Here is a 15359-nt window from a genome sequence, read left to right on the forward strand (position 1 = left end):
CGGAGATGGGGAGGGGTGTTGGGGTCGGAGGGTGTGACGGAGATGGGGAGGGGTGTTGGGGCCGGAGGGGGTGACGGAGATGGGGAGGGGTGTTGGGGTCGGAGGGTGTGACGGAGATGGGGAGGGGTGTTGGGGCCGGAGGGGGTGACGGAGACCGGGAGGGGTGGGTGTTACCGAGACAGGATGGAATGAGGGATTTGGTGAGTAAGCTCGCAGAGGGAGTGGTGTGGACGAGGAAGATGATTAGAGAGTTTGTGTGAGGGTGTAGTGTTGGGTAAACTACGCTGGGCTTTGTCCCACTCCGGGAGCGGACAGTCACACTGGGGTTTGACGAAGGGGGATCAGTGAGGTGCCTGGTCTGGGTTTCTCTTTGATCCCGGATCTCCCTGCTTTCAGGTTAACCGGGAACTGAAGTCATTCCATGCGATCTGTACCAAGGACGGGATGTGGAACAAGGAGGTGATGGCTACATGCGAGAGTGAGTCTGACCCCTCCTGGCATACCCCACACCTCTCCCCTCGTATCCACACAGCGTGGGGCAGGAGCCGAACCTGATTCCTGCCCCCCCCACGTTCAGTCGGCGGGCACTCACTGACCCCTCCTGGCATACCCCACACCTCTCCCCTCGTATCCACACAGCGTGGGGCAGGAGCCGAACCTGATTCCTGCCCCCCCCACGTTCAGTCGGCGGGCACTCACTGACCCCTCCTGGCATACCCCACACCTCTCCCCTCGTATCCACACAGCGTGGGGCAGGAGCCGAACCTGATTCCTGCCCCCCCACGTTCAGTCGGCGGGCACTCACTGACCCCTCCTGGCATACCCCACACCTCTCCCCTCGTATCCACACAGCGTGGGGCAGGAGCCGAACCTGATTCCTGCCCCCCCCACGTTCAGTCGGCGGGCACTCACTGACCCCTCCTGGCATACCCCACACCTCTCCCCTCATATCCACACAGCGTGGGGCAGGAGCCGAACCTGATTCCTGCCCCCCCCACGTTCAGTCGGCGGACACTCACTGACCCCTCCTGGCATACCCCACACCTCTCCCCTCGTATCCACACAGCGTGGGGCAGGAGCCGAACCTGATTCCTGCCCCCCCCACGTTCAGTCGGCGGGCACTCACTGACCCCTCCTGGCATACCCCACACCTCTCCCCTCGTATCCACACAGCGTGGGGCAGGAGCCGAACCTGATTCCTGCCCCCCCACGTTCAGTCGGCGGGCACTCACTGACCCCTCCTGGCATACCCCACACCTCTCCCCTCATATCCACACAGCGTGGGGCAGGAGCCGAACCTGATTCCTGCCCCCCCCACGTTCAGTCGGCGGGCACTCACTGACCCCTCCTGGCATACCCCACACCTCTCCCCTCGTATCCACACAGCGTGGGACAGGAGCCGAACCTGATTCCTGCCCCCCCACGTTCAGTCGGCGGGCACTCACTGACCCCTCCTGGCATACCCCACACCTCTCCCCTCGTATCCACACAGCGTGGGGCAGGAGCCGAACATGATTCCTGCCCCCCCACGTTCAGTCGGCGGGCACTCACGGGGCAGGTGCGGGAAGAGGTAGCTCCCGACTGCGGGTGTGTTCGTGAATATTGCGGAGGGCAGGTGAAGGTGGGGGAGATCAGTGACGGGAGGGAGGTGGAGATGAGAGAGACATTGGGTGTATGGGGGATGGTGGAAGTCGGGGTACGGGGGGCAGGATGGAGAGGTGGGGGAGATGGAGACGAGGAAGGAGGTCATGCTGACAGACGTGGCTGGCGAGATGAGGGACTGATGGGTGAAGGGGTGAGGAGGTAATGGAGGGGCAGGTGAGGGAGCTCAGTGCAGTCAGAGGGATTGGACGGGGGGAGGGGATGGTGAGCTGCAGGTGGGCGACACAACCTTCCGGGAGCCCAGAGGCGGCGTCTAGCCAAGCTCCAACACATCCCATCTGCAGCCCATCCAGAGTGCCCTCCGTTCCTCCCTTCTCTTCCCCTCCCTGCACAGTTCCCCATTCGCCCACTCACCCGAGAGGTCCGGGCTGCCCTGGGGACTCCAGGCGAGAGACTGGAGTGGGGAAGAGTAGGGGCAGTGGGGCCCTGGGGGTATCAGAGACCAGCAGGAGAGGAACCCGCAGGAATGAGGGAATCAGGGGAGAGGGACCCAGTGTTAGAGAGAAGCGGATACCGTGGGGTGAATTCCCAGTGTGTCAGATGGATGGAGACCAGGTGCGAGGGGCCCCCAGGGAGTGGGGGAGGCTGGAGGGGAGGGTGATACAGGGCTGAGAGAGATCAAGCGAGGAGTCACTTGGTTTGGGCAGACCAAGGGAGGGAGGGGAGAGAATGGGGGGGGGGGGGTGTGACCGCAGCGCGGGGGGAGTCCGGGTAAGTGGACCCCAGGGGTGAGACACAGGGAGAGGGAGACTCCAAGCTAGCAGAGACATGGACGGAAGGGGACCGCAGGGTGAGGGACCTGGAGTGGGGGGGTGGGACCGCAGGGTGAGGGACCCGGAGTGGGGGGGAGTGGGACCGCAGGGTGAGGGACCCGGAGTGGGGGGGAGTGGGACCGCAGGGTGAGGGACCCGGAGTGGGGGGGAGTGGGACCGCAGGGTGAGGGACCCGGAGTGGGGGGGAGTGGGACCGCAGGGTGAGGGACCCGGAGTGAGGGGGAGTGGGACCGCAGGGTGAGGGACCCGGAGTGAGGGGGAGTGGGACCGCAGGGTGAGGGACCCGGGGGGGAGTGGGACTGCAGGGTGAGGGACCCAGGGGGGGAGTGGAACCGCAGGGTGAGGGACCCAGGGGGGGAGTGAGACCGCAGGGTGAGGGACCCGGAGTGAGGGGGGAGTGGGACCGCAGGGTGAGGGACCCAGAGTGTAGGGGAGTGGGACTGCAGGGTGAGGGACCTGGAGTGAGGGGGAGTGGGACCGCAGGGTGAGGGACCCAGGGGGGGGAGTGGGACCGCAGGGTGAGGGACCCAGGGGGGGAGTGGGACCGCAGGGTGAGGGACCCGGAGTGAGGGGGAGTGGGGCCGCAGGGTGAGGGACCCGGAGTGAGGGGGAGTGGGGCCGCAGGGTGAGGGACCCGGGGGGGTGGGGCCGCAGGGTGAGGGACCCGGGGGGGTGCGGCCGCAGGGTGAGGGACCCGGAGTGAGGGGGGAGTGGGACCACAGGGTGAGGGACCCGGAGTGTAGGGGGGAGTGGGACCGCAGGGTGAGGGACCCGGAGTGAGGGGGAGTGGGACCGCAGGGTGAGGGACCCGGGGGGGTGGGGCAGCAGGGTGAGGGACCCGGAGTGAGGGGGAGTGGGACCGCAGGGTGAGGGACCCGGAGTGGGGGGGAGTGGGGCCGCAGGGTGAGGGACCCGGGGGGGGAGTGGGACCGCAGGGTGAGGGACCCGGGGGGCGAGTGGGACCGCAGGGTGAGGGACCTGGAGTGGGGGGGAGTGGGACCGCAGGGTGAGGGACCCGGAGTGTAGGGGGGAGTGGGACCGCAGGGTGAGGGACCCGGAGTGGGGGGGAGTGGGACCGCAGGGTGAGGGACCCGGAGTGGGGGGGAGTGGGACCGCAGGGTGAGGGACCCGGGGGGGTGGGACCGCAGGGTGAGGGACCCGGGGGGGGAGTGGGACCGCAGGGTGAGGGACCCGGAGTGAGGGGGGAGTGGGACCGCAGGGTGAGGGTCCCGGAGTGGGGGGGAGTGGGACCGAAGGGTGAGGGACCCGGAGTGGGGGGGAGTGGGACCGCAGGGTGAGGGACCCGGGGGGGTGGGGCCGCAGGGTGAGGGACCCGGAGTGAGGGGGGAGTGGGACCACAGGGTGAGGGACCCGGAGTGTAGGGGGGAGTGGGACCGCAGGGTGAGGGACCCGGAGTGAGGGGGAGTGGGGCCGCAGGGTGAGGGACCCGGGGGGTTGGGGCCGCAGGGTGAGGGACCTGGAGTGAGGGGGAGTGGGACCACAGGGTGAGGGACCCGGAGTGTAGGGGGGAGTGGGACCGCAGGGTGAGGGACCTGGAGTGAGGGGGAGTGGGACCACAGGGTGAGGGACCCGGAGTGTAGGGGGGAGTGGGGCCGCAGGGTGAGGGACCCCGGGGGGAGTGGGACCGCAGGGTGAGGGACCCCGGGGGGAGTGGGACCGCAGGGTGAGGGACCCGGGGGGGAGTGGGACCGCAGGGTGAGGGACCAGGGGGGGCGAGTGGGACCGCAGGGTGAGGGACCTGGAGTGGGGGGGGGAGTGGGACCGCAGGGTGAGGGACCCGGAGTGGGGGGGAGTGGGACCGCAGGGTGAGGGGCCCGGGGGGGTGGGACCGCAGGGTGAGGGACCCGGGGGGGAGTGGGACCGCAGGGTGAGGGACCCGGAGTGAGGGGGGAGTGGGACCGCAGGGTGAGGGACCCGGAGAGAGTGGGAGTGGGACCGCAGGGTGAGGGACCCGGAGTGAGGGGGGAGTGGGACCGCAGGGTGAGGGACCCGGAGAGAGGGGGAGTGGGACCGCAGGGTGAGGGACCCGGAGTGAGGGGGGAGTGGGACCGCAGGGTGAGGGTCCCGGAGTGGGGGGGAGTGGGACCGCAGGGTGAGGGACCCGGAGTGGGGGGGAGTGGGACTGCAGGGTGAGGGACCCGGGTGGGGGGGAGTGGGACCGCAGGGTGAGGGACCCGGAGTGGGGGGGAGTGGGACCGCAGGGTGAGGGACCCGGGGGGGGTGGGACCGCAGGGTGAGGGGCCCTGAGGGGGAGTGGGACCGCAGGGTGAGGGACCCGGAGTGAGGGGGAGTGGGACCGCAGGGTGAGGGACCCAGAGTGAGGGGGGAGTGGGACCGCAGGGTGAGGGACCCGGAGTGAGGGGGGAGTGGGACCGCAGGGTGAGGGACCCGGGGGGGGGGAGTGGGACCGCAGGGTGAGGGACCCGGAGTGAGGGGGAGTGGGACCGCAGGGTTAGGGACCCGGAGTGGGGGGGAGTGGGACCGCAGGGTGAGGGACCCGGAGTGAGGGGGGAGTGGGACCGCAGGGTGAGGTACCCGGAGTGAGGGGGAGTGGGACCGCAGGGTGAGGGACCCAGGGGGGGAGTGGGACCGCAGGGTGAGGGACCCGGAGTGAGGGGGAGTGGGACCGCAGGGTGAGGTACCCGGAGTGAGGGGGAGTTGGACCGCAGGGTGAGGGAACCGGGGGGGAGTGGGACCGCAGGGTGAGGGACCCGGGGGGGAGTGGGGACCGCAGGGTGAGGGACCCGGAGTGAGGGGGGAGTGGGACCGCAGGGTGAGGGACCCGGAGTGGGGGGGAGTGGGACTGCAGGGTGAGGGACCCGGGTGGGGGGGAGTGGGACCGCAGGGTGAGGGACCCGGAGTGGGGGGGAGTGGGACCGCAGGGTGAGGGACCCGGGGGGGGTGGGACCGCAGGGTGAGGGGCCCTGAGGGGGAGTGGGACCGCAGGGTGAGGGACCCGGAGTGAGGGGGAGTGGGACCGCAGGGTGAGGGACCCAGAGTGAGGGGGGAGTGGGACCGCAGGGTGAGGGACCCGGAGTGAGGGGGGAGTGGGACCGCAGGGTGAGGGACCCGGGGGGGGGGAGTGGGACCGCAGGGTGAGGGACCCGGAGTGAGGGGGAGTGGGACCGCAGGGTTAGGGACCCGGAGTGGGGGGGAGTGGGACCGCAGGGTGAGGGACCCGGAGTGAGGGGGGAGTGGGACCGCAGGGTGAGGTACCCGGAGTGAGGGGGAGTGGGACCGCAGGGTGAGGGACCCAGGGGGGGAGTGGGACCGCAGGGTGAGGGACCCGGAGTGAGGGGGAGTGGGACCGCAGGGTGAGGTACCCGGAGTGAGGGGGAGTTGGACCGCAGGGTGAGGGAACCGGGGGGGAGTGGGACCGCAGGGTGAGGGACCCGGGGGGGAGTGGGACCGCAGGGTGAGGGACCCGGAGTGAGGGGGGAGTGGGACCGCAGGGTGAGGGACCCGGGGGGGAGTGGGACCGCAGGGTGAGGGACCCAGGGGGGGAGTGGGACCGCAGGGTGAGGGACCTGGGGGGGAGTGGGACCGCAGGGTGAGAGACCCGGGGGGGAGTGGGACCGCAGGGTGAGGGACCTGGGCGGGAGTGGGACCGCAGGGTGAGGGACCCGGAGTGAGGGGGGAGTGGGACCGCAGGGTGAGGGACCCAGGGGGGGAGGGGGACCGCAGGGTGATGGACCCAGGGGGGGAGTGGGACCGCAGGGTGAGGGACCCAGGGGCGGAGTGGGACCGCAGGGTGAGGGACCTGGGGGGGAGTGGGACCGCAGGGTGAGGGACCCGGGGGGGAGTGGGACCGCAGGGTGAGGGACCCGGGGGGGAGTGGGACCGCAGGGTGAGGGACGCAGGGGGGGAGGGGGACCGCAGGGTGATGGACCCAGGGGGGGAGCGGGACCGCAGGGTGAGGGACCCAGGGGCGGAGTGGGACCGCAGGGTGAGGGACCTGGGGGGGAGTGGGATCGCAGGGTGAGGGACCCGGGGGGGAGTGGGACCGCAGGGTGAGGGACCCGGGGGGGAGTGGGACCGCAGGGTGAGGGACCCGGAGTGAGGGGGGAGTGGGACCGCAGGGTAAGGGACCCGGAGTGGGACCGCAGGGTGAGGGACCTGTGGGGGAGTGGGACCGCAGGGTGAGGGACCCGGGGGGGAGTGGGACCGCAGGGTGAGAGACCCGGAGTGAGGGGGGAGTGGGACCGCAGGGTGAGGGACCCGGAGTGGGGGGGAGTGAGACCGCAGGGTGAGGGACCCGGAGAGGGGGGGAGTGGGACCGCAGGGTGAGGGACCCGGGGGGGGGGAGTGGGACCGCAGGGTGAGGGACCCGGAGTGGGGGGGAGTGGGACCGCAGGGTGAGGGACCCGGAGTTGGGGGGAGTGGGACCGCAGGGTGAGGGACCCGGGGGGGGGGGAGTGGGACCGCAGGGTGAGGGACCCAGGGGGGGAGTGGGACCGCAGGGTGAGGGACCCGGGGGGGGGGGGGAGTGGGACCGCAGGGTGAGGGACCCAGGGGGGGAGTGGGACTGCAGGGTGAGGGACCTGGAGTGAGGGGGAGTGGGACCGCAGGCTGAGGGACCCGGGTGGGGGGGGGAGTGGGACCGCAGGGTGAGGGACCCGGAGTGGGGGGGAGTGGGACCGCAGGGTGAGGGACCCAGAGTGGGGGGGAGTGGGACCGCAGGGTGAGGGACCCGGGGGGGGGGGAGTGGGACCGCAGGGTGAGGGACCCGGAGTGGGGGGGAGTGGGACCGCAGGGTGAGGGACCCGGAGTTGGGGGGAGTGGGACCGCAGCGTGAGGGACCCGGGGGGGGGGGGAGTGGGACCGCAGGGTGAGGGACCCAGGGGGGGAGTGGGACCGCAAGGTGAGGGACCCGGGGGGGGGGGGTGGGACCGCAGGGTGAGGGACCCAGGGGGGGAGTGGGACTGCAGGGTGAGGGACCTGGAGTGAGGGGGAGTGGGACCGCAGGGTGAGGGACCCGGAGTGGGGGGGAGTGGGACCGCAGGGTGAGGGACCCGGAGTTGGGGGGAGTGGGACCGCAGGGTGAGGGACCCGGGGGGGGGGGGAGTGGGACCGCAGGGTGAGGGACCCAGGGGGGGAGTGGGACCGCAGGGTGAGGGACCCGGGGGGGGGGGGAGTGGGACCGCAGGGTGAGGGACCCAGGGGGGGAGTGGGACTGCAGGGTGAGGGACCTGGAGTGAGGGGGAGTGGGACCGCAGGGTGAGGGACCCGGAGTGAGGGGGGAGTGGGACCGCAGGGTGAGGGACCCGGAGAGATGGGGAGTGGGACCGCAGGGTGAGGGACCCGGAGTGAGGGGGGAGTGGGACCGCAGGGTGAGGGTCCCGGAGTGGGGGGGAGTGGGACCGCAGGGTGAGGGACCCGGAGTGAGGGGGAGTGGGACCGCAGGTTGAGGGACCCAGGTGGGGAGTGGGACCGCAGGGTGAGGGACCTGGGGGGGAGTGGGACCGCAGGGTTTGGGACCTGGAGTGAGGGGGAGTGGGACCGCAGGGTGAGGGACCCGGAGTGAGGGGGAGTGGCACCGCAGGTTGAGGGACCAGGTGGGGAGTGGGACCGCAGGGTGAGGGACCCGGGTGGGGGGGAGTGGGACCGCAGGGTGAGGGACCCGGGTGGGGGGGGAGTGGGACCGCAGGGTGAGGGACCCGGGAGGGGGGGGAGTGGGACCGCAGGGTGAGGGACCTGGAGTGAGGGGGAGTGGGACCACAGGGTGAGGGACTCGGAGTTGGGGGGAGTGGGACCGCAGGGTGAGGAACCCCGGGGGGGGAGTGGGACCGCAGGGTGAGGGACCCGGGGGGGGGGGAAGTGGGACCGCAGGGTGAGGGACCCGGAGTGGGGGGGAGTGGGACCGCAGGGTGAGGGACCCGGGGGGGGGGGAAGTGGGACCGCAGGGTGAGGGACCCGGAGTGGGGGGGAGTGGGACCGCAGGGTGAGGGACCCGGAGTGGGGGGGAGTGGGACCGCAGGGTGAGGGACCCGGGGGGTTGGGGCCGCAGGGTGAGGGACCCGGGGGGGTGGGGCCGCAGGGTGAGGGACCCGGGGGGTGGGGAGTGGGACCGCAGGGTGAGGGACCCGGAGTGGGGTGGGAGTGGGACCGCAGGGTGAGGGACCCAGGGGGGGAGTAGGACCGCAGGGTGAGGGACCCGGGGGGGGGAGTGGGACCGCAGGGTGAGGGACCCAGGGGGGGAGTGAGACTGCAGGGTGAGGGACCTGGAGTGAGGGGGAGTGGGACCGCAGGGTGAGGGACCCGGGTGGGGGGGAGTGGGACCGCAGGGTGAGGGACCTGGGGGGGAGTGGGACCGCAGGGTGAGGGACCTGGAGTGAGGGGGAGTGGGACCGCAGGGTGAGGGACCCGGAGTGAGGGGGAGTGGGACCGCAGGGTGAGGGACCCAGGGGGGGAGTGGGACCGCAGGGTGAGGGACCCGGGGGGGAGTGGGACCGCAGGGTGAGGGACCCGGAGTGAGGGGGGAGTGGGACCGCAGGGTGAGGGACCCGGAGTGGGACCGCAGGGTGAGGGACCTGTGGGGGAGTGGGACCGCAGGGTGAGGGACCCGGGGGGGAGTGGGACCGCAGGGTGAGGGACCCGGAGTGAGGGGGGAGTGGGACCGCAGGGTGAGGGACCCGGAGTGGGGGGGAGTGGGACCGCAGGGTGAGGGACCAGGAGTGGGGGGGAGTGGGACCGCAGGGTGAGGGACCCGGGGGGGGGAGTGGGACCGCAGGGTGAGGGACCCGGAGTGGGGGGGAGTGGGACCGCAGGGTGAGGGACCCGGAGTTGGGGGGAGTGGGACCGCAGGGTGAGGGACCCGGGGGGGGGGGGGAGTGGGACCGCAGGGTGAGGGACCCAGGGGGGGAGTGGGACCGCAGGGTGAGGGACCCGGAGTTGGGGGGAGTGGGACCGCAGGGCGAGGGACCCGGGGGGGGGGGGGAGTGGGACCGCAGGGTGAGGGACCCAGGGGGGGAGTGGGACCGCAGGGTGAGGGACCCGGGGGGGGGGGAGTGGGACCGCAGGGTGAGGGACCCAGGGGGGGAGTGGGACTGCAGGGTGAGGGACCTGGAGTGAGGGGGAGTGGGACCGCAGGGTGAGGGACCCGGAGTGAGGGGGGAGTGGGACCGCAGGGTGAGGGACCCGGAGAGAGGGGGAGTGGGACCGCAGGGTGAGGGACCCGGAGTGAGGGGGGAGTGGGACCGCAGGGTGAGGGTCCCGGAGTGAGGGGGAGTGGGACCGCAGGTTGAGGGACCCAGGTGGGGAGTGGGACCGCAGGGTGAGGGACCTGGGGGGGAGTGGGACCGCAGGGTTTGGGACCTGGAGTGAGGGGGAGTGGGACCGCAGGTTGAGGGACCCAGGTGGGGAGTGGGACCGCAGGGTGAGGGACCTGGGGGGGAGTGGGACCGCAGGGTTTGGGACCTGGAGTGAGGGGGAGTGGGACCGCAGGGCGAGGGACCCGGGTGGGGGGGAGTGGGACCGCAGGGTGAGGGACCCGGGTGGGGGGGGAGTGGGACCGCAGGGTGAGGGACCCGGGAGGGGGGGGGAGTGGGACCGCAGGGTGAGGGACCTGGAGTGAGGGGGAGTGGGACCACAGGGTGAGGGACTCGGAGTTGGGGGGAGTGGGACCGCAGGGTGAGGAACCCGGGGGGGGGAGTGGGACCGCAGGGTGAGGGACCCGGGGGGGGGGGAAGTGGGACCGCAGGGTGAGGGACCCGGAGTGGGGGGGAGTGGGACCGCAGGGTGAGGGACCCGGAGTGGGGGGGAGTGGGACCGCAGGGTGAGGGACCCGGGGGGGTGGGGCCGCAGGGTGAGGGACCCGGGGGGGGTGGGGCCGCAGGGTGAGGGACCCAGGGGGGGAGTGGGACTGCAGGGTGAGGGACCTGGAGTGAGGGGGAGTGGGACCGCAGGGTGAGGGACCCGGGTGGGGGGGAGTGGGACCGCAGGGTGAGGGACCTGGGGGGGAGTGGGACCGCAGGGTGAGGGACCCGGAGTGAGGGGGAGTGGGACCGCAGGGTGAGGGACCCGGAGTGAGGGGGAGTGGGACCGCAGGGTGAGGGACCCAGGGGGGGAGTGGGACCGCAGGGTGAGGGACCCGGGTGGGGGGGGAGTGGGACCGCAGGGTGAGGGACCCAGGGGGGGAGTGGGACCGCAGGGTGAGGGACCCAGGGGGGGAGTGGGACCGCAGGGTGAGGTACCCGGAGTGAGGGGGAGTGGGACCGCAGGGTGAGGGAACCGGGGGGGAGTGGGACCGCAGGGTGAGGGACCCGGAGTGAGGGGGGAGTGGGACCGCAGGGTGAGGGACCCGGGGGGGAGTGGGACCGCAGGGTGAGGGACCCAGGGGGGGAGTGGGACCGCAGGGTGAGGGACCTGGGGGGGAGTGGGTCCGCAGGGTGAGAGACCCGGGGGGGAGGGGGACCGCAGGGTGAGGGACCTGGGCGGGAGTGGGACCGCAGGGTGAGGGACCCGGAGTGAGGGGGGAGTGGGACCGCAGGGTGAGGGACCCAGGGGGGTAGGGGGACCGCAGGGTGAGGGACCCAGGGGCGGAGTGGGACCGCAGGGTGAGGGACCCAGGGGCGGAGTGGGACCGCAGGGTGAGGGACCCGGGGGGGAGTGGGACCGCAGGGTGAGGGACCCGGGGGGGAGTGGGACCGCAGGGTGAGGGACCCGGGGGGGAGTGGGACCGCAGGGTGAGGGACCCGGGGGGGAGTGGGACCGCAGGGTGAGGGACCTGGGGGGGAGTGGGACCGCAGGGTGAGGGACCCGGAGTGGGGGGGAGTGGGACCGCACGGTAAGGGACCCGGAGTGGGGGGGAGTGGGACCGCAGGGTGAGGGACAAGGGGGGGAGTGGGACCGCAGGGTGAGGGACCCGGGGGGGAGTGGGACCGCAGGGTGAGGGACCTGGGGGGGAGTGGGACCGCAGGGTGAGGGACCCGGAGTGAGGGGGGAGTGGGACCGCAGGGTGAGGGACCCGGAGTGGGGGGGAGTGGGACCGCAGGGTGAGGGACCTGTGGGGGAGTGGGACCGCAGGGTGAGGGACCCGGGGGGGAGTGGGACCGCAGAGTGAGGGACCCGGAGTGGGGGGGAGTGGGACCGCAGGGTGAGGGACCCGGGGGGGGGGGGAGTGGGACCGCAGGGTGAGGGACCCGGAGTGGGGGGGAGTGGGACCGCAGGGTGAGGGACCTGTGGGGGAGTGGGACCGCAGGGTGAGGGACCCGGGGGGGAGTGGGACCGCAGGGTGAGGGACCCGGAGTGAGGGGGGAGTGGGACCGCAGGGTGAGGGACCCGGAGTGGGGGGGAGTGGGACCGCAGGGTGAGGGACCCGGAGTGGGGGGGAGTGGGACCGCAGGGTGAGGGACCCGGGGGGGGGGAGTGGGACCGCAGGGTGAGGGACCCGGAGTGGGGGGGGGAGTGGGACCGCAGGGTGAGGGACCTGGAGTGAGGGGGAGTGGGACCACAGGGTGAGGGACTCGGAGTTGGGGGGAGTGGGACCGCAGGGTGAGGGACCCGGGTGGGGGGGGAGTGGGACCGCAGGGTGAGGGACCCGGGTGGGGGGGGGACTGGGACCGCAGGGTGAGGGACCTGGAGTGAGGGGGAGTGGGACCACAGGGTGAGGGACTCGGAGTTGGGGGGAGTGGGACCGCAGGGTGAGGAACCGGGTGGGGGGGGGAGTGGGACCGCAGGGTGAGGGTCCCGGGGGGGTGGGAGTGGGACCGCAGGGTGAGGGACCCGGGGGTGGGGGAGTGGGGACCGCAGGGTGAGGGACCCGGAGTGGGGTGGGAGTGGGACCGCAGGGTGAGGGACCCGGGGGGGGGGGGGGAGTGGGACCGCAGGGTGAGGGACCCGGGGGGGGGGGGAGTGGGACCACAGGGTGAGGGACCCGGAGTGGGGGGGAGTGGGACCGCAGGGTGAGGGACCCGGGGGGGGGGGGGGAAGTGGGACCGCAGGGTGAGGGACCCAGGGGGGGAGTAGGACCGCAGGGTGAGGGACCCGGAGTGGGGGGGAGTGGGACCGCAGGGTGAGGGACCCGGGGGGGGGGGAGTGGGACCGCAGGGTGAGGGACCCGGAGTGAGGGGGGAGTGGGACCGCAGGGTGAGGGACCCCGGAGTGGGGGGGAGTGGGACCGCAGGGTGAGGGACCCGGTGGGTGGGGAGTGGGACCGCAGGTGAGGGACCCGGAGTGGGGTGGGAGTGGGACCGCAGGGTGAGGGACCAGGGGGGGAGTAGGACCGCAGGGTGAGGGACCCGGGGGGGGGGAGTGGGACCGCAGGGTGAGGGACCCAGGGGGGGGAGTGGGACTGCAGTGTCAGGGACCCAGGGGGGGAGTAGGACCGCAGGGTGAGGGACCCGGAGTGGGGTGGGAGTGGGACCGCAGGGTGAGGGACCAGGGGGGGAGTGGGACTGCAGGGTGAGGGACCCAGGGGGGGAGTAGGACCGCAGGGTGAGGGACCCGGAGTGGGGTGGGAGTGGGACCGCAGGGTGAGGGACCCAGGGGGGGAGTAGGACCGCAGGGTGAGGGACCCGGGGGTGGGAGTGGGACCGCAGGGTGAGGGACCCAGGGGGGGGAGTGGGACTGCAGGGTGAGGGACCTGGAGTGAGGGGGAGTGGGACCGCAGGGTGAGGGACCCGGGTGGGGGGGGAGTGGGACCGCAGGGTGAGGGACCTGGGGGGGAGTGGGACCGCAGGGTGAGGGACCTGGAGTGAGGGGGAGTGGGACCGCAGGGTGAGGGACCCGGAGTGAGGGGGAGTGGGACCGCAGGGTGAGGGACCCAGGGGGGGAGTGGGACCGCAGGGTGAGGGACCCGGGTGGGAGGGGAGTGGGGACCGCAGGGTGAGGGACCCGGGTGGGGGGGGAGTGGGACCGCAGGGTGAGGGACCCGGGTGGGTGGGGAGTGGGACCGCAGGGTGAGGGACCTGGAGTGAGGGGGAGTGGGACCACAGGGTGAGGGACTCGGAGTTGGGGGGAGTGGGACCGCAGGGTGAGGGGACCCGGGGGGGAGTGGGGACCGCAGGGTGAGGGACCCGGGGGGGAATGGGACCGCAGGGTGAGGGACCCAGAGTGAGGGGGGAGTGGGACTGCAGGGTGAGGGTCCCGGGGGGGGGGAGTGGGACCGCAGGGTGAGGGACCCGGAGTGGGGGGGGAGTGGGACCGCAGGGTGAGGGACCCGGAGTGGGGGGGGAGTGGGACCGCAGGGTGAGGGACCCGGGGGGGGGGGAGTGGGACCGCAGGGTGAGGGACCCGGGGGGGGGGGGGGGGAGTGGGACCGCAGGGTGAGGGACCCGGAGTGGGAGTGGGACCGCAGGGTGAGGGACCCGGGGGTGGGGAGTGGGACCGCAGGGTCAGGGACCCAGGGGGGGAGTGGGACCGCAGGGCGAGGGACCCGGAGTGGGGGGGAGTGGGACCGCAGGGTGAGGGAACCGGGGGGGGGGGGGGAGTGGGACCGCAGGATGAGGGTCCCGGGGGGGGGGAGAGGGACCTCAGGGTGAGAGACCCGGGGGGGGGAGTGGGACCGCAGGGTGAGGGACCCGGAGTGGGGCCACAGGGTGAGGGACCCAAAGTGAGGGACCTGGAGTGGGGCCCCGGAGTGAGGGACCTGGAGTGGGACCTCAGGGTGAGGGACCGGAGTGAGGGGGAGTGGGACCGCAGGGTGAGGACCCAGAGTGAGGGGGAGAGGGACCGCAGGGTGAGGGACCCGGGGTGGGGGGGGAGTGGGACCGCAGGGTGAGGGACCCGGAGTGAGGGGGAGTGGGACCGCAGGGTGAGGACCCAGAGTGAGGGGGAGAGGGACCCGCAGGGTGAGGGACCCGGGGTGGGGGGGGAGTGGGACCGCAGGGTGAGGGACCCCGGAGTGGGGGGGAGTGGGACCGCAGGGTGAGGGACCCGGGGGGGGGGAGTGGGACTGCAGGGGTGAGGGACCCGGAGTGGGGCCACAGGGTGAGGGACCCAGATTGAGGGTCCTGGAGTGGGGCCCCGGAGTGAGGGACCTGGAGTGGGACCTCAGGGTGAGGGACCCGGGGCGGTGAGTGGGGCTGCAGGGTGAGGGACCCGGAGTGGGGGGGGAGCAGGACCGCAGGGTGAGGACCTGGGGGGGGGGAGTGGGACTGCAGGGTGAGGGACCCGGAGTGAGGGGGTGTGGGACCGCAAGGTGAGGGACCCGGGGGGGGGAAGTGGGACTGCAGGGTGAGGGGACCCAGAGTGAGGGGGAGTGGGACCGCAGGGTGAGGGACCCAGGTGGGGAGTGGGACCTCAGTGTGAGGGACCCTGAGTGGGGGGGAGTGGGACCTCAGGGTGAGGGACCCGGAGTGGGGGGGAGTGGGACCGCAGGGTGAGGGACCCGGAGTGAGGGGGGAGTGGGACCGCAGGGTGAGGGACCTGGAGTGAGGGGGAGTGGGACCGCAGGGTGAGGGACCCGGGTGGGGGGGGAGTGGGACCGCAGGGTGAGGGACCTGGGGGGGAGTGGGGACCGCAGGGTGAGGGACCTGGAGTGAGGGGGAGTGGGACCGCAGGGTGAGGGACCTGGGGGGGAGTGGGACCGCAGGGTGAGGGACCTGGAGTGAGGGGGGAGTGGGACCGCAGGGTGAGGGACCCGGAGTGGGGGGGGAGTGGGACCGCAGTGTGAGGGACCCTGAGTGGGGGGGGAGTGGGACCTCAGGGTGAGGGACCCGGAGTGGGGGGGAGTGGGACCGCAGGGTGAGGGACCCGGAGTGGGGGGGGAGTGGGACCGCAGTGTGAGGGACCCTGAGTGGGGGGGAGTGGGACCTCAGGGTGAGGGACCCGGAGTGGGGGGGAGTGGGACCGCAGGGTGAGGGACACCGAAGGGCAGTAAAGTGGAGGGGGTGTTCCGGGGAGGTTGAGGCTGTAGGTCGGGACCGTGGTCACCTCTGTCCCGCTCTTGCCCACTCAGTGATC

This window comes from Hypanus sabinus, unplaced genomic scaffold (assembly GCF_030144855.1).
Source record: "Hypanus sabinus isolate sHypSab1 unplaced genomic scaffold, sHypSab1.hap1 scaffold_2103, whole genome shotgun sequence".
In the NCBI taxonomy this organism is placed as follows: domain Eukaryota; kingdom Metazoa; phylum Chordata; class Chondrichthyes; order Myliobatiformes; family Dasyatidae; genus Hypanus; species Hypanus sabinus.